The sequence below is a fragment of the Rhinopithecus roxellana genome, chromosome 4, assembly GCF_007565055.1.
Source record: "Rhinopithecus roxellana isolate Shanxi Qingling chromosome 4, ASM756505v1, whole genome shotgun sequence".
Lineage (NCBI taxonomy): Eukaryota > Metazoa > Chordata > Mammalia > Primates > Cercopithecidae > Rhinopithecus > Rhinopithecus roxellana.
The window spans coordinates 32,296,762-32,318,978 of NC_044552.1; the positions used below are offsets into that span (position 1 = coordinate 32,296,762).

At 40.9% G+C, this 22,217-nt stretch overlaps 1 protein-coding gene across 1 annotated transcript in view; it reads right to left on the reverse strand.

The window, feature by feature from the left end:
* The window catches only part of BTBD9 (BTB domain containing 9), a 487,969-nt gene extending 472,417 nt beyond the window's left edge, over positions 1–15,552 (reverse strand). The window contains exon 1 of the mRNA XM_010389718.2: positions 15,433–15,552. The gene's annotated coding sequence lies outside the window, so the exon portion shown is untranslated. The remainder of the gene's footprint in view (positions 1–15,432) is intronic.
* Positions 15,553–22,217: the final 6,665 nt, after the last annotated feature.

Genomic DNA, 22,217 nt, shown 5'->3' on the forward strand with positions numbered 1-22,217 from the left:
CAAAGATACTCCCATAAATTTTCACAATGCCTTATGAGGGGAGATTCCACGTCTAATAAGAACTGGTTTCAAGAATTAGTGTACCTAGAATACATGGACTCCAACTGAGGAGAATATTTAATCTTAAAATGTCTAGTATTTGCTAATTTTGTTTCTTTTTATATCATGTTGTAAGGCAGTTTTCATAGTTACATTAGTATTATATTTTTATTCTAACCTTTTTCCAAAATGGACTTGGGTTTGAAAGCTTCATAATTTCCCTTCTGTCCTTCTCTTCCTCAATTATTAAGTACTCACTGGGTACATGACATTATTTCTTGAAATTAATTCTCACAATTAAGTAGACCTTTAAAGCTTCTAATTCATTTCCCAACTCACATTTTTCAGATGTGAAGAGAAAATCATCATCATCTACTAGCTCATTATATATGCTATAAAATATTTCACCCCATCTGTGAAGTTGGCCATAGTAAATATGTTTTGTTGCCTTAGTCAAGATTTATGATAATATAATAATGTAATTTTAAAGGCCACATGCCAAAGTACTTCCTCAATTAATAAAAATACTTAGCACTTAACCTATAACACACTTTAAAATCATCACACAATCTTGCAGGTAGCTATTTACCCATGTGCCCAGGGCTAGTAACAACTGATAGAGAGCCTGTCACCAAGCCTATTTACTTGATTTATTTTACAGTAGCCTTCTAAGGCCACATACATAATGGGTACTCACTTTGTGATGGGAAAATAAATCATTTGTTCTGGACAACCTGACAGTGTTACTATTAAGTTATTAATTCGCTAAGGGGGAGTAATTCCCTGAATAGCCTTTTTTCCTGCCCAAATAAGAACACTATTAGTAAATATTCACAGATTCCAAGAACCTACAGCTGAAAAGAATTTAAGCATCATAACTAGGACTTTTTACAGATGAGAAAACTGAGGGACTTGTTCAAAGTCACAACATTCAAAGGCAGAACCTGGGATAGGGTAAGGAGAGATATAGCATCTCAACTTCCTCATTTAGAAAATGGTCGCTGCCCCCACAGGGTAACTATGAGGATAAAATAAAACACATGAAGGACACAGTACAGTGCTTCACATGTAACAGTCATTTCATACCGTCATTTTCCTTCTCAGAGTTTCCTCCACAATCCCCTCAATCATGGGTCGGTCTTTTTTTTGTTTTGGCCAAAATGTAATTTAGGATGATGCACTTTGGTGATGATTTTCTGACACGTATACTGCATTGACAACAAATTATACTCCATTCAGGAACAGGAGTCACCTGAAGGCTACAGAGGAAGCACCTGACCCCAACTCTCATAAGTCTATACTCCCCAAAAGTTTCAAGGACTTTCAATTTGTTGGGCTGAGCCCAAGCCAACTTCCCCAGGGTTGATAGTATGCAGTTAAGAGCCAACTGTTCAACCTTGTGCTCCACACATACTTAAAAAACTTTTTTTTAATTTTTGTGGGTACATGGTAGGTATATACATTTATGGGGTACGTGAGATGTTTTGATACCAGCATGCAATGCATAATAATCACATCATGGAAAATGGGGTATCCATCCCCTCAAGCATTTATCCTTTGTGTTACAAACAATACAATTATACTCTTTTTAGTTATTTTTTAAATGTACGATTAAATTATTATTGGCTCTAGTCACCTTGTTGTGTTTTCAAACACTAGGTCTTATCCATTCTTTTTATTTTTTGTTTGTTTGTTTGTTTGTACCCATTAACCGTCTCCTACTAGACTACAAGTTTTTTTGTGGGCAGGAACCACAAATGATTGTCATTTGGACCCAGAGCACCTAATATTACCTAGCAAGAGGTCAACACATGTTTGCATGGATGAAAAAGAAGCTGCCTGGGCATCTCCTTCCCAGCTCCACCTGAATTAGGTCAATTCTTATCATAAAGGAGCCACACCATACTCGAATTCAACTCACATGAATTTAACTATTTATATGGAAGAAGTCAGAAATAGTGGGGGCTACTCACCACTCCACTTAGTGACTACATGCTCCTTGCTGTAATCAAGCCTAAAACAAAAGGTGTGAGTGATTTCAGAAGTTTCTCAATCACTGTTAAACAAGTGAGGAATTAATTGAAGGCTGTAAAGAAGCACTGACCACAAACAGCTAGAGCTAGAGAGGTAGTACAACACAGTCATCCCACCTTGGGAGAATTAACCTTCCTTAAAAAACTCATTTGGTGATTTTTTCACATCAGAAGAATTTAATTACCACTGAAATAAATGGTACACAATTACTTTAGTATACATATTTTAATGTTTAGGTAATTAAACTTTTAATCTAGGGGTGACAGACCAGTAAAGAGAGCAAAGAAATCAATGAAAACGATGCAAATGCATACAAGATTATTACCTCCTTAAAGCAGCAAATGACGTATCTGAGAGAACTTCACCAACCCACCAATTACACCATGGCAAAGATGGCTTCACAGGGGGCTTATGATGCAGGTCAGAAAATAAAGGTGGCACTCATGAAATGAGGTACTGATAAGCCAGATTAGGGGTGTCATATAAAACTAGTAAAACTAAATTATCATAATCCAAATTAGCTCATTTTTAGACAAGCTTGTATTAAGAAATCCACGACATGGTACTCTGTAAGCATAAAGGTAATGATATGGAATAGCCTCCAAGATATAATGAGAGAAAAGCAAGATGCAGTATAATACATATGGGCTTAAGAATAAACATTAGAAAATGCCACATATACCCAGCATATTTCTGAATAGATATGCAAGAAACTTTATTATTTTCAATCTCCCACGGTAGAATGGACGCTCCATTAAAGCAGATCTTGGCCTATTTTGTTCACCCCTGCATCCCCAAACACTAGAACAGCACCGGTGTTGGCAGTGAACCAATGGTAAGCTGTTTCAAAGAGGGGGAACCAGATGTCTGTGGGGTCAGGATGGGAGGGACTTAATCTCCACTGTAGATGCTTTCATATTTTAAAATTTTGTACCATTTTTATAAATTACCTCCTTAAAAAGTGATTTTTTTTTTTTAACAAATGAGTTGTTAGATGAGATGTCACAAAGATTTATTAGGCTGACTTTCATCTCCAGGACTTTAGCAAGGTACTAGCTAAAAACTGCAGCATGAGTATTAGCAGGCTTGATAGGAGTGAGGCTCATGCTGTTACTAAAAAGGATGAATAATAACTAGAAAATTTTAACTGATTTAACCACCTTAGAAAACAGTTTGCTACTGTTTACTAAAATGAAGCTCTGCCTATCATATGACTAAGCAATTCTACTCCATATATCCTAAAGTAAGGTGTGTTTGTGAGGCATGTGCAAAAAGGTCATAACTTTTTTTTATTGATAAGTAGATTATCTACCTGGGAGTGGGTAGGAACAAGGTAGAAGGGACAGAAGAAACGGGAGTGACACTTCTCTGAGAATAACTTCGACTTTTGGAACCATGTTAATATTTCACATACTCAAAAAAGGACTAATAAATAAAATCAAAAATGGAGAGAGGGAAGCCTAACATGAAACACAAACAGAATCAAATGAACCAAACTGTATTTCAAATGAATAACATATAATCACATGAAGAAAGCAGGGGAGGAGGGAAGTACTAACTCCTATAACTGAACACAGTGTTTGGACTACAGGTCCCCACGCTAACATGTTTTAAAACGCTAAACTCTAGTTAGTGGGTTTCTTTTTCACAAAGGTATGGGCTAACAATTTTGAACGTTTCTGGGTACATTAGGAGTATACAAATAAGTAAATATGTTGTCAATAAAGGGAGTCAGGTTCTCACTGTTGAACAAAGGTGTTACAAACATGAAAGGGGAATGGATAGAATCAACTCTGTACCGTATGGCTGAAACTGGAGGTGTCAGTATGAACGCATGGTTTTTAACACAGAGATACAAAAATATAGAAAGGTGTGGAATACACACACAATGAAACTGGAGGTATCAGTATGAACTCATGGTTTTTAACATAGATATACAAAAATATAGAAAGGTGTGGAATACACACACACACGCACATGCAACCCATAACATCTATTTGCTAAGAGAGCCTAGAAGCAATGATACCCCAATAGCTATGAGCACACCTAGCTCTGAGATCTTGTTTCTAAATAAAATTTTCTACCAAGTGTTCCTTGGAGAAGCAGCTGATTGCAGGGCAGGGGTAGGGAAAATATGAGATAAACCTGGACTATCTTGTCGTGCCAGAAAATAAGAAAGTGATCAAAGAATCAAGGTGACATGACAGACAGACACAGAGCCAGCTTGAAAGGGTTGGTCAAATATGGAACAATATGAATTAAAAAAAAAAAAAGATAGTAATTAAACCCATTGAATAACATAAGAATCCATGAGATCATTGAGATATTAATTAACTAGTTAATTAATGGGGGCAAGCCAACTAATAAATGTAAAAGGAGAGATGGAATTAGAAAATCTTCATTTGGCAACAATCATGGCAATAATGGATTCAGGAAACAGTCATCAATGGAGCCTAAAACTAGTGTGTGAAAGTCTGAGGAGTAACAAGATATTTACATACTCTCAAAGTATCTCCCAGAAGATACTATTTACAAAGGAAAGGCAGAAACTTTACATTGGAGAAACCAGGCAGAATCCATCTTAACTAAGTGATCAAAATTAACAACATCAATAATAGAACAAATCAACATTAGCCTCTCATCAACATTAGCCTCTCGAAATGAAAGCACTGAGAAAAATACATCACATCTATAATATTACCGCCACAAATACATAATGTGGATCTAATTATAACCAGATAAACCTCAAGTAAGAGACATTCTATTAAAAAAATAAATAGGCCAGGCACAGTAGATCATGCCTGCAATCACAGCACTTCGGGAGGCCGAGGTGGGCGGATCATGCGATCAGGAGTTCTAGACCAGCCTGGCCAACGTGTAAAACCCCGTCTCTACTAAAAATACAAAATTAGCTGGGTGTGGTGGCATATGCCTGTAATCCCAGCTACTAGAGACAGTGACTCAGGAGAATCACTTGAACCCAGGAGGCAGAGGTTACAGCAAGCCAAAATCGCACCATTGCACTCCAGCCTGGGCAACGAGTGAAACTCCATCTCAAATAAATAAATACATACATACACATATACATACAAACTGGTCTAAACCCTTATAAAATATCAGTGTTATAAAGACAAAGACTGAGGCACTGTTCTAGATTAAAGGAGACCACACCAGGCATGGTGGCTCAAGCCTGTAATCCCAGCACTTTGGGAGGCTGAGGTGGGGGGGATCACCTGAGGTCAAGAGTTTGAGACCAGCCTGGCCTACATGGAGAAACCCCATCTCTACTAAAAATACAAAATTAGCCGGGCATGGTGGTGCATGCCTGTAATCCCAGCTACTTGGGAGTTTGAGGCAGGAGAATCATCACTTGAACCTGGAAGACAGTGGTTGCAGTGAGCCGAGATGGTGCCACTGCACTCCTGGGCTACAAGAGTGAAATTCCATCTCAAAAAAAAAGGGAGACCAAAAGAAAAAAAGAAAAACTGAATGAACCACATGGCTGGTTTTTTGTTTTGTTTTGCTTTGTTCTTGTGTATTGGACTTTTATTGTTTTTGTTGCTATAAAGGGTATTCATTGATAAGTGAACTGGGATAATTGAAGAAATATGAATAAAGCCTGTAGGTTAGCTACAACAATAGTATTTAATGATTATAAAACAGTTAATAAGAGAATATCCTTGTTTTTAGGAAATACACACTGCAGGATTGGGTATTATATCTGCAACTTTCTCTTGAACAGTTCAGTGGGGGAAAAGGAGACAGAGAAGGATAAAACAAATGTGGTAAAATGTTAACATTTGGGAGATGTGGTAAAGGTTACACAAGAATTTTTTGTACTATTCCTGCGATTTTCCCGTATGTCTAAAATTAGATTAAAATAAAAAACTAGAAGAAAAGAGTTAAGTGGGTAATTTATACTTGTTAGGGGTAAGGATAGTGAAAGTTAACATCTGACATAAAGTGCCAAAATATAAACCTAACTGTAATATGTTCTGAAAAGGTTGCCTAAGCCAATTATGTCCTATATACACCTTCTAAAGAATGAGATTTGAAATAAAATGGATCTACTTAGGATCTTACTCAAGGAGAAAAGTTAGTAAAGTACCCAAAGGACCGGATTATAAATTAGCAGACTCATCTAAGCCATGTATCCCAATGTCACTGTACCATATGGACATTGAAACACATGCCTTCAGACAGCGGCTGAGCAAGCATTTTTCTTCTAAAAGTTTGGAAAGTGAATTACCTTACCTAGAAATGTTTGGTTATATTTTAGATTAATATAAAACCATTAATTAGGAATACAATTGTGTAAGAACAAATGAGTAGAACAGAATAGGATAAAAATGAAAACATTCTGGCTGCATTAGTACTAAAGCTAATGTGATGGATATAAAACTTCAAGGAAACCACAACAAATCTGTAATTTGTGAAAACTTTCCATAAAATTTAAAAACCACTAAGTTTTCTTCAGAGCATTTCCAGAAAATACTGTGAATAAACAAGTCAGAAAAATTACAGCATGTGCTAAAACAGAGACAATCAACATCAGCTGAAGAAATGGCTTCATATGAAAAAGGATTGATGGTTGTTATAAAATATGCCCACAAATTATTTGACTCTCCCCTCAAAAAGGTGGAACCTAACTGCCTTCCTCCTTGAGTATGGGCTGGACTTAGAGCCTCCTTATAACCAATGAAATATAGAAGGAGTAACAGTGTTAGGTTCAAAATAGGACATAAAAAGGACATGGTTTCCTCCTTGCTCTCTCTCGCATCACTTGCTCTGGATGAAGCTAGCTGACATGTTGTAAGGATACTCATGCAACCCTATGAAAGTTCTGAGGTCCCCGGCAAACAGCCAGCAAGGAACTGAGGCCTCCTGCCAACAGCCATGTGAGTGCACCATCTGGGAAGCAGATCCTGCAACCCCAGCCGCAGCCGCAGCCCCAGCCCCAGCCCCAGCCCCAGCCCCAGCCCCAGCCCAGCCTTCAGATGACTGCTATAGCACTGGTCAAAAGCTTTTTTTTTTTTTTTTTTTTTTTTTTGTGAGACGGAGTCTCGCTCTGTCGCCCAGGTTGCAGTGCAGTGGCGCAATTCGGCTCACTGCAAGCTCCGCCTCCTGGGTTCACGCCATTCTCCTGCCTCAGCCTCCTGAGTAGCTGGGACTACAGGTGCCCGCCACCTCGCCCGGCTAGTTTTTTGTATTTTTTATTAGAGACGGGGTTTCACCGTGTTAGCCAGGATGGTCTCGATCTCCTGACTTGGCCTCCCAAAGTGCTGAGATTAAAGGCGTGAGCCACCGCGCGCGGCCTGGTCAAAAGCTTGATTGCAACTCATCAGTGACTCAGCCAGAACTACCCACCTAAGCTGGTTCTGAATTCCTGACCCACAGAAATCATGAGATTAAAAAATGTTTGTTGTTGGCTGGGCGCAGTGGCTCATGCCTGTAATCTCAGCACTTTGGGAGGCCGAGGTGGGCAGATCACCTGAGGTCCAGAGTTTGAGACCAGCCTGACCAACATGGAAAAACCCCATCTCTAGTAGAAATACAAAATTAGTTGGGTGTGGTGACACATTCCTGTAATCCCAGCTCTCTGGAGGCTGAGGCAGGAGAATGGCTTGAACCCGGGAGGCGGAGGTTGCTGCACCCCGAGATTAGGCCATTGCACTCAGGCCTGGACAACAAGAGCAAAACTTGTCTCAAAACAAAAAAAAGTTTGTTGTCTTAAGCAGCTAAATTTTGGGATAATTTGTTACATAGCAAAAGACAACTAACATATAATTTGATTTAAGTTATTCCATTTGCAGAATCATAAATTTATCGAAATATTCATTGTAAAACTGAAATTAACTATCATTTACAAAGATACAGTCTATATTTCCAGGAATGTATTAAATAGGACCAGAGTGACTTAGTCAACATGCAAGAAATGAAAATCTTGCAAGTCAGAATATCTACACAGAACTATAAATAGAATCTATTAATTTTGTAAATAGGTTTAAATATAAACACCTAAGTGGAGGGAATAAGTATGGAGAGAAGGGAGATTAGCTGGGAAATCTCATTGTTTGGGGTGAGGTTTTAAGGGATTTTTTAAAAGAGTTGGCTTTACTATAAATGTCATTAGCTTGAAAAAGTACAGTTCTTTCTCTAGAAAACTTGGCACCTATACATAAAGAAGTGGGGCTGGGTGTAGTGACTCACACCTGTAATCCCAGTACTTTGGGAAGCCAAGGTGGGAAGATCCCTTGAGCCCACGAGTTCAAGACCAGCCTAGGCAAATAGTGAGACTCTGTCTACACAGAAATAAAAATAAATTAGCCAGGCATGGTGGCATGCACCTGTCATCCCAGCTACTCAGAAGCCTGAGAAGGGAGAATTGCTTGAGCCCAAGAGGTCGAGGTTATAGTGAGCTAGGATCACACCACTGTACTCTAGTCTGGGCAAGAGAGCCAGACCCTGTGTCTATAAAAATAAAAATAAAAATAAATAAAAAGTGGGAAAACTGAATATTTATGTAAGATCTCCTGTGAGTCAATTAAAAAATAATTGGGGTCAAATACAGCGTGTCTTCATAGGAGAATCAGCGTTGGGGCCATCAACTATCCAGCCCCCATTCCCTTCCATTACTAACTATATTACCAAATTGTCTTCAAACATTTAGGCAGTGACTAAATTTCTAACTTCCTCCAGTAACTTTTCCTAAAACAGCAGAAATGAGACTGTATTTCTTCATCAAGACATTGACATGCTGAAGACCCATGGTGACATAAGGAATTGACATGAAGTAAAAAGAGCATAGGCTGCAGAGCCCACACCTGGGTCTGGACTGGAGCCCAGTCCCACTTCTCACTGGCCACAAACTACAGACAAACACTTCCCATTCTGGAACTCAGTTACCTTATTAGTAAAGTGGAGATAATGTCAAATTTACACGGTTGTCATTATAAGGATGAAATAGTACACAGAAAGGGCCTTGCATATGTAGCCATTAGATAAATAGCAGCTTGTTTTTAATTACTATTTTGCTTATATGCACTATGCATATACTTCCCAAATCAAGAAAATAGGGACACAGACTGCCAGAATATTTTTGTGTCTCATATTCAGATGCAAAGGCAGCCCAGGAGGTTAATGTGGACTTACGACATGTTATAATTTCTGAAACATTACAATAGCTTATGAGTTGTTATTAAAACTGAACACTTAGCTACTTAAGAAACCAAAGTACCTAGTCTGTAATCAATATTTATACAGTACTTATCATATTCTTTGTATTACTCCAAATATGTTCTTTCTCTTCTATCAAATTACAGATTTGATTGCTAAAAAAAAGATACATCTCTATACCTGTCATGGCCCCATCCCTATACTCGTCATAGCCCCTTGAATACATAAGGCTGAATGAATTCAACTTCAAGTCCTCAATGTCTCTTCCTTCAATATAATCTTAAGATTATAAAAGTCAGGCACCTTCACCCTGACAATGTGCATATATGTGTGCACACTCATTTCCCTGAGTAAAACCAGACTTAGGTACACAAGGCAATCATCGTTTTCTCTATGCCCAGCACTTCATACAATTTCTGGCACATTGTAAATGCTTAATGAATGTTAGTTGAGAGATAAATGAGAGAGAACAAGCACCTAGGCAGAATAGTGAGTAGCTAAACTGTCAGTCATGAAGCTCCAATTTAACCCCAATTTCACTCCCTTTACAAATGTGTTTATAATTTTGCACAGCTACTGTTTTATTTCCTTATACAGTGGAACTCCCTTATAACTTCCTCTCAGAGACTAGGACTAATATGTGTGCTATATGCCAAAAGTCTTCAGTATATGCAACACGTAAAACCCAAAGAATATTGGCAAGCACGGAATATGCCCTTAGATTCAGATTCCTGTACATCCGCGTTTCTGTGATTATACCTCTTCCTGTTTCTTTCCTGTGGGTTTTGCTCATTTCACCCATCTTATCTGTAAACTTCTCAGGAACAGGGAATACATTATTTGCTTCCCTTGTAAGACACAAGGTGCCTAATACAGGACACAGACTGGAATCCTGGCACATATTATTAACAATTATTTTGCAAACTGGATTGTCATTAAAAATAATAATAATAAGGGGAGAGGGCATCTAACACAAAGTCAAATGCACATAGCTACACATCAGATACATGAAAGAAATTTTCTGTAGTTATTTTGTGCGTGTGTAAAATTAGAAATCATATCCTCCCCATGACTCATCAGAGATAAAAGAGGATAAATGAAATCTGTGTGTGAGGTACATGCAATCAGGCACCAGGACAGTATTAAGCAGCTTCAAAGGTTATTGCTATGTATCAGGCATTATAATGAGAAAACAGAAATGAGATAAGGTCTATGAAATTGGAAATCAGACTGGTGGACCTAGAGAGTCTAGAGGCTGTTCTTCTCTAAACTATCTCCTGGTTCTCCATACACTTCAACCACTTTGTTAGTGCTGGTTCCTTTTCATCTATCCTCTAACAGCAGCATCAGCATTACCTGGGAACTTGTTCAAAAATGCAATTTTTCAAGCCCCAGTCCACACCTACATAATCAGACACTATGGGGGTGGGACCCAGAAATCTGTGCTTTACCAAGGCTTCTGGCTATTTCTTTTCTTTTAATTTTTTTTTTTTTTTTTTTTTTTTTTTTTTTTTTTTTTTGAGATGGAGTCTCACTCTGTGTCACCCAGGCTGGAGTGCAGTGGCCTAATTTCGGCTCACTGCAATGTCCGCCTCCTGGGTTCAAGTGATTCTCCTGCCTCAACCTCCTGAGTAGCTGGGATTACAGGTGTGTGCCACCACACCCAGCTAATTTTTGTATTTTTAGTAGAGACAGGGTTTCACCATGTTGGCCAGGCTAGTCTCAAACTCCTGACCTCAAGTGATCCACCCGCCTTAGCCTCCCAAAGTGCTGGCATTACAGGTATGAGCCACCACACCTGGTCACCTCCAGCTCTTCCTAATGCATTTTCAAATTTTAGAACTACTACAGTTTGCATGTGTCCTCCATGTGTTAGAGGAGACTTGATTCCCCAATGCAACAGTAGTGAGTGGTAGGATCTTCAGTGATTAGGCCATGAAGACTCTTTTCTCATAAATGAATGAATGCCAACAGAGTGGGAATAGGTTCACACTATGAGTTCAGCCCCCTTCCCTCTCTCTCTTACCCATGTGATGTTGATGTCTTCTGCCACGTTATCACACAGCAAGAAGGCCCTCACCAGATACTGGCACATTGATCTTGGACTTCCCAGCCTCCAGAACCATCAGGAAATAAATTTCTGTTCTTTATAAATTAACCAGCCTGTTCTTTATAAATTAAACTTAGATCAGTTCTTGTCTTAGTTTTGTGCTGCTATTATGAAACATAAAATATGAAATAGCAGCACAAAACAAACTAAGACAAGAACTGATCCAAGTTTAAATACTGATTTAAATGTCCAAAAGTTCCATTCACCATCTTTTCCAGTTCTCACTCTCCATTTTTCTGGGGTTGGGCCCTCATCTACTATCTCTACACCTATTACTACTACTAACAATAACAGCAACAGCTGCCATTTATTATATTAAGCATTTATAAGACAGGCATTGTGCTAATCACTGTGCACATAGTACCTTTCTTAATTTCCACTACAATTCTTTAATTCAGATAAGAAGCCTAGGCTTAGAGAAGTTATATAACTTGCCCAAGGTCAGCCAACCAATAAAGAACATAACAGAGATCTGACCTGCCATCTTCCTAACTCCAAAGTCCACTAAGTTAACTACTATACTAACATGCCTCCTAGAAGGTTGCTACTCCCATAACCTCAGCGGTCATCTATATTACAATTGTCCCTAACCATCTCATAAACTCTGAAGTAGAATTTCCAGTTACTTAGTAGATCTCTCTTTTTAAACTCCCCACAGAAACCTCAGAATTAACACTGCCATTATTTCTTCTCTCCTCTTCAAACCTGTCCCTCTTCCTGTGATTTCTAACTTAATGTCATCATAAGCAAACAATTGCTCAAACTAGACATATTATCTTTGACTTCTCACTTTCCCTTACCTTTAGCTGGTCATAAATGTAGAGATTTTAACATCTAAAAATGTCTCCAAAATCTATCCATACCCATTGTCCAACATTTCTCACCTACATTCTAGTCTCCCTGCCTCTCCACTCTTAATGCAATCTGCACATGCACTGTCAGCTTTCTGATTACTCTACCTTCTATGGCTCTCCACTTCCAATGGATGGAATGAGTCTCGACTTTTTAAGATGAAGTAGAAGACCCCCTTAAAATTTGGCTTCAAAAATAGCTTCCTGCCTCATCACTTCTGCCATGCAATAATAAGTGATTAGGCCTTCATGAATGGATTAATGCCATTATAGCAGGAATGGGTTCATAATCTCAGGAATGGGTTCTTGAGTTCAGCCCTCTTCCCTCTCTCTTGCCCACAAGAAACAACTCAAGATATTTCCAAAAGTGCCATTTAATTTTAATCTTCAGTAACTTTGCTTATGTTGGCCCCACTGCCTGGAATGCTCTCTTCCCCCTCCACATGTGGCAAAATTTTATTTAACCCTCAGAGCTAAGCTCCATCCCCTTCTTTTCAGCATGTTCCCTATCAAATTTTTCTCCAGCCAAAGTGCTCTACTCCCCCAGCACATTATTCATTCCAAAAGTGATTTAATGTGTCACAGCATATAATGGTTAGTGGTTTATCTCTTCTGATGAACACTTAGTATGCTGAGGATATTCTGTCTTAACCACTTCGTCTTCCCAGCACCCAACAAAGTGTCTAGCCATAGCCAGCACCCAGTAAATATTTGCTGAGTTGTTAAATAATGCAGCATTTGCAGTTGTAACTTTACACATCTTGGTTAGCAATTCAACTTCAGGTTTACACACCATTAAAAAGAATTTTCACATAACAGAAGATGTTACAAATAAAGACCAAGGGTTCAATATTCAGCAGCAGTGTCTTTAATTATTCAAAAATCTCTTTTGTCCATATTTTTAAGCATCGTTCATCAGAAAGACTCCTTTCCCAACTAACATTTGTATTTTTTACAGGATCAGCAGTAAAGACAAACCTCAGAGAGATATTCCCAAGCAAAACTATGTCACTGAGTGTGACTGGATGACTACTGGTACATCATTTCAGTCAATTTCCAAAATAACGGCCCAAGTACATCAGGTAGATTTTAGAAATGAAGACATGCACCACTGACTACCTAAAATACATGCACATTAGTGAAGCATCAATTCCAATTCGTAATTGAAATCAAAAGTACATTAACAACCTGATATTGGTTCAAGAGTAATATCCTTTACTTTCAAGTAAGGATAACACTTATTCTTGTCAAAGACTATACTCTGATTAATACAACCTCTATCCCACCTTACAAGAAGGTTCTATCTTGCTAACAGTGAGATGCTGATAAGCCCGCCTTAGTCCTTAACACTTTGTCTTCCCAACCTGCTAAGCCATCTCTCTCCAGTATTCCCCTATAAGAGACGTTCTGCTCCAGTTACCAGACATAAAAGTTGTCTTGGTATATCCTCCAACAACCAAATTCACATTATTATTTCCTTAGTCCCTGGTTTATTTCTTAATTCAAATTTTACACTTCTTTCAGAGAGCAAGTCAAATCTTACCTCTTTCAAAGAGTTCCCTAACTCAGCCTACACATCCTATCTTTTCTGATTTCCTACCACATTTATAGTCCTCAAAGAGCACTGGCTACATGCTACTTAACTTGGTTTTATAATTATTTTATATATCTCCTAGCTAGACTACTGCTCTCAAAGGAAAAAAAAAAGGTCTTCTATGTCATTTTTCACTCCATAATCCTCCTCCCACACCTATCATGATACTGGGCAGAGGGAGGCACATTTATTAAGTACTTAATGGACTGAACTAAATGCTTTCTATATATAGATACACCACTTGAGCATAGTGTGCTATATAACAAATATCCATTGCATGCCTACTCTGTGGCAGGCACGTTTTTCCTATGTGTTAGACATAGGTCAAGGAGGAAAACACAGATGATTCCTGTCCTAAAAGCTATTATAGTGCAAGGAGGAAGACACTTTGAATTCCGAGTAATCTAGTAAGTGTTACAAAGCAAGGTTATGACTGGTTCCAAGAGGTAACATACTTTATAGATCCTCAGTCATGAAACGGAATCAAAGAATTTTAGACCTAAATGAGAACCTTGAACTTATTTTCCTCAATCCTCTTGCACAAAACATTACATTTCAGTACAGTCTATCTTTTCACTGGTTCTACACATTGCCTTAATCAACAGAAAGAAAACACTGGCTTCTTCCCTGTCTCCAATACTCCTCGCTCCTAAATATGGTAACCAGAACCCCATACATCTACCCATTACATCTAGTCCAGAGCACTGAGAAGAGAGCACTGGGCTGAGGATGAGCTACACCTTTACACTCTGGGTTCTCCCATCATCAACACTTTCCAGCCCACACAGTGAACAGAATCCCTATTTTCTGCCCAGAAAATAGCAACCTGTACTGCCTTTACGAAAAACAAACAAAACATGCTTCCATACTTCCTTGGACCTACTAATAACAAAAGCACAACACGGTTCTGGGAAATACAGCAAGATATTTGAGTCTATGAGGAAGTAACAAATGAGGATGCCTATCAGCACCTTGGTCTCAAACTCCGTAGCAACAATGTACTAAAACGCCAAGGTAACACATGCACATACGTGTGAAGTTAGAAACTCTAGGCAACAAGTTGGCTGCCCCGGATATATACTGACAGGTCGCCCTCCCTAGGACGTGGGTGTGTCTGACGCCGCACGCAGGCACTGATTCACAACTCTCTCCATAACAACCAGCTCCTACTCAGAGGCTGGCCAGGACAGGGGAGATGAGGGCCCCAGCAGTCCCAAACTTTCCGAACCCCCAACCCGGGGTCACGGGTTTCGCCTCCTCTCAGTCCCAGGCAACGTCGTCTCAGACAGGATACGAGGCTGCTAGTGAACCTGGGCTGCTCCTGATTCGAACTCCTCTCTTTGGGAGGCTGGTAGAGCCACCCCGAACCCCCGAGACGTCTACTTCCTACTACACCTTCGTGGACTGCGAGCCTTCCCCGGCCCTCGGCTACGCTCTCCAGGGCACCCGGGCCCAGGAACTGACCCTCTTCAGGCCCCGTCCCAGCTCCTTCCCCGCCCCCGGAAAAAGCGGCGGAGGGGCGGGGAGCGGTGCGCGCGGATACGGCGGGGGCGCGCGTCCCCGAGCCCCGGGTCCGCGCAGCAGGTACGGCCAGGCCCCACCTCCCCTGCAAGGACCCGGCTACTCACCCCAACGATGTTCCTCTGCGACCTAGCAGCCGGCACAGACGCCTCTTCCGCCCGCTCCGCACCCCCCTCTTCGCCACCGCCCCCTTCGCCGCTGCCGTGGCCGCCGTCCTCGCCGCCGCCCCGGCTGCCGCGGCGCGCGTCCGCTTTCACGCACTCTGCCGTGGCCGCGCACGCGCCACTGCGCGGTGGCGTCACTTAGCAACCGGTCGACCGCGGGCTGCTGGTTCCCGGGGTGCAGGCCTAGAAAGTCGCCTGAGGCGGCTTTGGCGGCTTTTCCGCACCTGCTCTAACCGCTGCCCCTCCAGAGCAGGGGGCCCCAGGGTGTGGCTGCCCTGCCGGCACCTGGCTCCGGGGTAAGTCGCGTCACCGCACGTCACTGTATGGCGTCACCGGCGCGCGTCACTACGGATGGGAAGGTCCTGGGCGCCTGTGGAGTGACCTTGTCCGGACCGCCGCAGACCCTATCGGCAAGTTCTTGGAGGTGCAGGAAGGTTCTCCAAGGAGTAGGACCGGAAAGGGCTGAGAGCGCGGTTAATGTCGAGGCTGCTAAGTGACGCTCGTTAACTTCGCAGCAGGGTATGACTGGCCCAGCCTTGACTCTCAGTTTCCTCTCCCTGTAAATGGGCATAATAATACCGGTCCAGCCTACGCTGGAGAATTGTGAGGTGAAAATGAAATAAGGTATGCAAAGGTACTTTGTAAGTATAAAGCCTATTTGACTTGGTGGCTCACGCCTGTAATCCCAGCACTTTGGGAGGCCGAGGTGGGCAGATCGCTTGAGCTCAGGAGTTGGAGACCAGCCTGGGTAACATAGTGAAACCCCGTCTTTACAAAAAAGACAAAAACTAGATGGGCATGATGGCGCGCGCCTGTAGTCACAGATACTCGGGAGGCTGAGGTGGGAGGATCGCTTGAACCTGGGGAGTTCAAGATTGCACTTGAACGCCGCTGCACTCCAGCCTCTGCAGTGAGAGGAAGACACTGTCTCAAAAAATAAATTTATCTATCTAGATAGATAAGAGTCCTAGAAATCCGGGTGCAGGTCTGACTCTAGCTGATATAGGAGAGTCAGTTATCCCCGGCGCTGGAGCAAGGTAGGGGATCACCCGTGCGGGTGTTGGAGGAGACAGATTGGGAAGGACTTAAGTCCAGGCAAAAGCAGCTTCAGGAGTAAAAGTAAAAAGTGAAAATGGTCAGGAAAAGCAAGGCTTGGGGCAGGGAGACCCATTTTTAGGCCATTGCAGTACTCCAGACAAGTGATAAGAACATTAAGGCATTGGCAGTGGGAATAGAGGAGGGGATAGATGTTAGCGCCATTAAGATGGTAGAATTCACAGCACTGAGGGGGGATAAATGAGTAGGCCAGGTTTCTAGCATGAGTGCTGAGGTAGACAGTGGTAACATTTAGCAAGATGGCAAGCTACATGAGTCTTGATTATCCACAGGTGTCTAAGTTACTGTTATGGATAGTGATGGTGACATTCTTTAGGAGGGTGACCAGATATGTGGAGTATGATGATGAGTTCAAATATGGATATGTTTGTTGGGGAAGCATTTACTCTCCATTCACAATGTCTTCCTTCCATATGGAATGACATCTATTAGTGTAATACTCTCCTGGCTTCTCACTGTACCTGTCCCCAATTCACTCTTCCCTAGAGGAGTGACTTCCTGGTTGGTGAACTTAAATGGGAGAAACTAGACATGTGACATCTATCCCATTCTTTTTTTCTTAAAAGATAACAATCTTCAGGGAACTATCCTGATGTTCTTTTCCATTTCTCCTGGAGCAGGGCCTATGGGTAGGGACAAGGGTGCCTAGTCCAGGGCTACAAAGAAAGTATATGTATTTAATTCCAGAGTTTGGCATTACGAAGCTGTCTGTCCACAGGTGATATTTAATACCAGCTTTGTCAGCTGTGTTACACAGAATAATGATCCCACACACACACACCAAAAAAAAAAAAAAAAAGGATGACCACACCCTGATACTCAGAACTTGTGAATATGTTATATTATGTGGCAAAAGGGACTTTGCAGATATGACTAATTGATGCATCTAGAGAGATTATGCTGGATTGTCTGACTGGGCTGGAGGCAGGAGGGTCAGAGTCAGAGAAGATGTGATGATGCAAGCAGAGGTCAGACAGATTTGAAGATGCTATACTGTTGGCTTTCAAGATGGACCCAAGGAATGCAAGCAAATTGTAGAAGCTGGAGAAGGCAAGGAAATGGATTCTTCTCTAGCACCCTAGGAACACAACCCTGCCAACACGTTGATTTTAGGACTTCTGACTTCTAGAACTGCAAGATAATAAACTTGTATGTTTTAAGGTACCAGGTTTGTGCTAACTTGTTACAACAGCAGTAGGAAATTAATACAGTCAGTAATAAAGATAATAGTTGGTTTCCTGCAGCTTTCTCCGTTACCTGGAAACGAAGGGGACAATTCAGCACCTTCAGAGACTATAGCAATATGACTGTGACCTGATGGAGGGAACCTCCACGTCTGGAGAAAAATGTCCAATAAACACTCAAACTATACAGGTCTATGAATGAGGAAAGAGGTTGAGTTAAAATAGATTTGGAAGAAATAAATTTATAATTGGTAATTTAAGCCCGAGGCATGGATGAGATCAATCAGGGAGAAAATACAGAAGACATAATAAGGAGAGGCAAGGATAGGGACCCTGGGGAGCACTAACTTTAAAAGGAGGTGCAGATGATCAGAAGCCCAAAAAGAAGTCTGAGGAGGAATGGCCAGAGACAAAAGGAGAACTAGGTGAGCCTAATGCCTCTGAAGCCAAGCAAGCAAGATGGAGAGGAGTCAACAGAGTCAGAGACCACAAATAGGCCCAGTATATCAAGAACTAGAAAGCATTCACTGGATTTAGCAACAGAAAAGTGGTTGGTAACCAACAATAGCAAACTTCAGTGGAATAGTGGAGATACATACTAAATCACTGAGATCTGAAAGGCAGACCAATATAGTGGATTGGCCTCTGGACTGGTTTGATGGGAGTTTCAAGGTTCTAGTCTTGATTCTGGCCATTAACTAGCTAGATAACTTTGAAGAAATCCCTCAGCTATTCCAGGCTTTGGTTTGCTCATCTGGCAAAGGATGGGATCAAGCTGAGTCTATAATTTTCACATTAATTGCTAGATAATCCCCCAATTTTTTTTTTTTGGTCATATTTGATTCAATACTTTTATTTCTTTTTATTTTTGAGACAGCGTCTTGCTCTGTTGCCCAGTCTGGAGTACAGTGGTGCAATCTTGGCTCACTGCAGCCTCAACCCCCTGGGCTCAATCACCCCAATTTTATATCAGACTCACTTGCTTGTAACAGTACACTTCAAATCCTTCTCAGACCATTTTTCAACCATTAAGAATCAGTATATTACGTGCCAGCTTCTGTCCTAGATACTATGGCTATGACACAGTTTTCAAGGAACTCACTATTTGGAGAGAGAGAAATGCTAAGTACATAACTAGTTGTCATAGTTCTTTTTAAAAAATAATAATAATAATAAGGCCAGGCGTGGTGGCTCATGCCTGTAATCCTAGCACTTTAGGAGGCGGAGGTGGGTGGATCACCTGAGGTCAGGAGTTCGAGAACAGCCTGACCAATATGATGAAAACCCGTCTCTACTGAAAATACAGAAATTAGCCGGGCATGGTGGCATGCCCCTGTCATCCCAGCTACTCGGGAGGCTGAGACAGGAGAATCGTTTGAATCCGGGAGGCAGAGGTTGCAGTAAGCCAAGATCACGCCATTGGACTCCAGCCTGGGCAACAAGAGTGAAATTCCGTCTCAAAATAAATAAATAAATAAATAATAAAAATAAATACAAATTTAAAATAATAAGGTAGACCTGGTTGTGGTGGCTCATGCCTGTAATCCCAACGCTTTGGAAGGCCAAGTCAAAATATCTGTTTTAGCAGATAGGGACAAAGTTTAAATAATTTGGCCGAGGTCATAGTAGAACAAGATTTAGACCCAGCACAAGCATCCTTTTTCCAAGAAACCTTTCCTCAGGCCCTTAGTTGGTTTAAGTGCCCTCTCTCTGTACTATTGCATGTGCACACACATTTATTTTAGCATTGACTTTAATAATAAGGATGTTTACCGTGTACAAGATACGTAGTACCTGTACCTATGTTACCTATGTTTGTCTTGTAGGCATTAGTTCATTTAAGCCTCATAACTGCCCTTTGAAGTAGGTGATATTATTCACAATATTTTATAAAACAGGAAGCCAAGGCATAGAAAGGTTAAGTAATTACTCAAGGTACAATTAATAAGTAATAAAGCTAGGATTCAAATCCATGCTTTTAACCCCCAGGCTTCATACTGTGTACCCTTTCCCTTATACTGAGGAATTCTAGAAGGCATAGTTTACAGGTTGTTGTGTGTGATACCACTCTGTGTTCCTCATATGAACACAAGAGAATTGTCTCTCTGAGCCACAAGTCATGAAATATTTGGCTACCCTTGAGTAACTGATGTGTTTTCTCTTTATAGGCAATGTGAATTATATAACTGGCTGTTTTTCCCTTTTCACTTTGCCAAGAAGCTCTGAGTAAATTTGTTGGCTCAGCGTTTGTAAGTGGGTGAATTGCCCTGCATATCTGTATTCTGTTGCTTTGAAATTTTTTAAAGAAAAATAATGTAAACTTTTCTGTATTTTCCAAATTGTTGACAATGTACAATAATAATCTTTACAATTAGAAAAATAAACTTTAGGCCGGGCGCGGTGGCTCAAGCCTGTAATCCCAGCACTTTGGGAGGCCGAGATGGGCGGATCACGAGGTCAGGATATCGAGACCACCCTGGCTAACACGGTGAAACCCCGTCTCTACTAAAAAATACAAAAGACTAGCCGGGCGAGGTGGCAGGTGCCTGTAGTCCCAGCTACTCGGGAGGCTGAGGCAGGAGAATGGCGTAAACCCAGGAGGCGGAACTTGCAGTGAGCTGAGATCCGGCCACTGCCCTCCAGCCTGGGCGACAGAGCGAGACTCCGTCTCAAAAAAAAAAAAGAAAAATAAACTTTGTTCTTAAAATAATGTTTGCAGCTTCAAATGATTTCTCATACTTTGACTCTGTGAATAAGAGCTGGTTTCAGGTTAAGTTGCATGAGTTAAATATAGAATCCAGGTTCATATAAAACCAAGATTTCTATATGACCTGGAAAGTCCAGATCAATAGAATTGTTCAGACAGATCAAAAAATATTTTAAGTGGCATAAAATAGTTGTAGCCCTTCTTGTTTTTAACTTATGTCTAAGTAATTTGAAACCACTTTTAGGTTATTTGGACACATGCTCCCTTGCTTTAGAAATTAAAAAACCCATGATCTTCCTATATGCTGATATTTTATTATAATAAACTTTATAGCTGATCTTGTTGCTCACCATTTGTCAGAAAGGATGGATCAAGATCACCTGTTCCAAAACTGAAATAATTTTGGGGGGCACATGTCCTCAAATTTAATTGGCTTAGATCCAGTAACTAAATACCACATTAATTTATTTACTTAAGGGTATGTTTTGCAAGTAATTCTTCCAGGTAGATTTACTGGCCAGCCACTTTGCTAAAAGCCATATATTTCATGGGAGCATTAGTTAGATTTTCCTACAGTCAGAGTGAGCAACTGATCGTTTCTTCTTTGAAAAATTTCAATCCAAATCTTGATCATTCTCCAACAGAGCATTCTAAAGCCTAAACGGCCCAGGCAGGTGGGTAAGTACTCTGAACTCAGCCCAGCAGATTGTTACCATGTGGTATGAGCATCCAAGGTTGCCAGATTTGAAAACTGTTGACCTCTAAATATTGGTAACTAATGGGAATTTTTTTTAAAGAAAAGAAAAACATGACGTGTCTGTGAGTTTGCAGACCTCTTGCTCTGTTGAATGGAACTTGATGGTCTTGAACACGATTTTTTTCATATTTTTGAAGAGTTGTTTAAGGAAAATCCTGGGTTGCCTGCAGGGGCTCTGTCTGTTCACTACCATATGGAGAGGAATGTTCCTATTTAGGTGAGAATCTTAACAGGGTGACTCACTCTTCACAAAAGGCTGTCAGCCCTCTGCCATCTGCTGATTAGATTACTGAATTCTAAACAGTGTGTATCTGGCTTTGGTCAGCCACACAATATTAGCTGGTCCATCAAGACACTGCATACCTGACCATATTGTCCTGAGCATACAAACAGAAATCTTTCCCACCCACAACCAGGAGTGTTTTCATGGCTTGTATTTTGAGTATTGTATCTTCTGTCTATGTTAAGCAATTCTGGAAGAGACAACTCCACAGAGCCCACCAGTGCATTGTGTGGGCAAATAGGCAAAGCTTCCCTTCTGCCCTCTGAAGTTGTGCTGAAAGTGAACCAACAATATGCAGATCAGGAGAAAAGGGTATACAGATTTATTAATGTGCACAAGCACAGGGGAATCACGGGAGAATGATTATCCAGTAACACAATGAGGTCCAGATGCTTATATACCCTTCTTCATAAGAGAAGGAGAGATGGGGGAGATGTGGTAATTTTAAGGGACAGTAAGTTATTTTTAGGAAGAATAAATGGCTCCAGTGCTCAGGCAATGGTTAGTAAATGATTCTCTCTTGGAATTAAGTGGGAAGGGAAAAGGGATGATAGTTTGGTACAAAGTTTGGACTTTACGTGTGGTGTTTAATTTTCAGTCTCCCTCTGATGTGAGGTTTAATCTCTAGTTAATGAAATTTCAGGGAGGGGATCAAAGGCAATTGTGTTTCTCTTTGGTGGG